Source organism: Echinops telfairi, unplaced genomic scaffold (genome assembly GCF_000313985.2).
Source record: "Echinops telfairi isolate 266 unplaced genomic scaffold, ASM31398v2 ScPeMD7_7479;HRSCAF=8517, whole genome shotgun sequence".
NCBI lineage: Eukaryota > Metazoa > Chordata > Mammalia > Afrosoricida > Tenrecidae > Echinops > Echinops telfairi.
Window position 1 is genome coordinate 953,024 of NW_022111383.1, and position 1,664 is coordinate 954,687.

The following is a 1,664-nucleotide window of genomic DNA, read 5'->3' on the forward strand; positions in this document are numbered from 1 at the left end:
CGTGGCCCGCCTCCTGTGGCCCTTTGGCTGCAGGTCCTGCGTGGACCAGTGGCAGGGCTGCTGCCTTCAATATTCCCGAGGCTCTGCAGCTCACCCTCCGGTCTGAGAAACGGCTCTTCTGAGAGTGGCAATTTCTCCCACGCCTCATTTCAGAGCTTGGGGCGCTTCAGAAGTTCCTGACGGCAGGGGTCTGTTCCTCCCCGACTGGCAAAGAGGCGAACACCGCTTCCTTTGGTTTCCAGCAGGCCCCTGGAAGAGGGCGCTTGTCTCCTTTCCTGGCTTGTTCACACAGGGCCAGAAGCGCCTGGGATTTGCCAGCCTCTCTTTGCTTTCCCTTTTTATTAAAAGATCATTTTATCGGGGGCTCTTACAGCTCTTATCACAACCCGTACATCGATTGTATCAGGCGTATTTGTACATATGTTGCCTGTATGATGTCCTCCTTCTTTTATAGATATTTACTTTCTGTTGAGGCCCCGGGGATCAGCTCCTCTTTTTTCCTCTCCCACCCCCTGGTGACCCCTTGCTAGATTATAAATGATTAATATTTTCATGTCTCACACCGGCCACTCTCTCCCTTCCCCCATGGTTTCTGTCATTATTCCCCCTGTGGTGGGGTGGGTGTGTGGTTGTGTGTGGTTGTGTGTCCATCATCTCGGAAGGACTGCTCCAAAGCCCCTTCTCACTCACAGGCACCATCCCACCTTGGACAGTGCCCATTGGCCTCTGCCCCCCTTTCTCCTCTTTGCAACTTCGCCCAGAGCAGAGGGACCTCACTGTTCACTCTCACAATCAGGGTCTCATCCGACCCTCCTCCCAGGGGGCAGGGAGGGAGGGGACAGTTCTTGGCTGACTTTCCTAAGATCACACGGCCGCGGTGTCAACCTGTGCACCTGAGTTTTTGACACCTGGTCGGTGCCTGCCTTCCACACCTGCTGACAGAGAAGCCCGTGACGGGACAAGGATGGGGACAGGAAAGGAGGCTCAGACGAGAGGTTTGATGTGGATGAGTGGTTGAGCGGTCACTAAGCCCTGGCGGTGGGGTGGTTAAGCGAGCCGCATGGTCGGCAGTTGGAAGCCACCAGCAGTAGCTCCGAAGAAGAAAGACTGGGCTTTCCCCTCCCATCAAGAGTTCTAGTCTCGGAAACGCCCCAGGCGTCGCTGTGAGTCAGCACGGACCCCACGGCAGTGAGTCTTGTCGGTGGCGGTGCCGTTGCCCTTGTCTAAGATAAGGACTGGCATTGTCGCTGCAGGTTGGGCTCACTGTTGTGCTTGTTCTCCTTCGGTGTGCTGCCACTCACACCCACGGCAATCGTGTGCTATTGAACTTCACACCCACGGCAATCGTGTGCTATTGAACTTCACACCCACGACAATCGTGTGCTATTGAACGTCACACCCACGGCAATCGTGTGCTATTGAACTTCACACCCACGGCAATTGTGTGCTATTGAACTTCACACCCACGGCAATCGTGTACTATTGAACTTCACACCCACAGCAATCATGTGCCATTGAACATCATAACTCCTCAGATGGAAATTCAGAGGGAGCTCTGTGGCTTGGGACTTGCGCTGGTCCTTTGCACCACCTCAGTTTAGCACCTCGTGTATTAGACGGCAGTTCTTCATTTTAGGTTCTGCTTCACCTCGGGTCAACAAAGA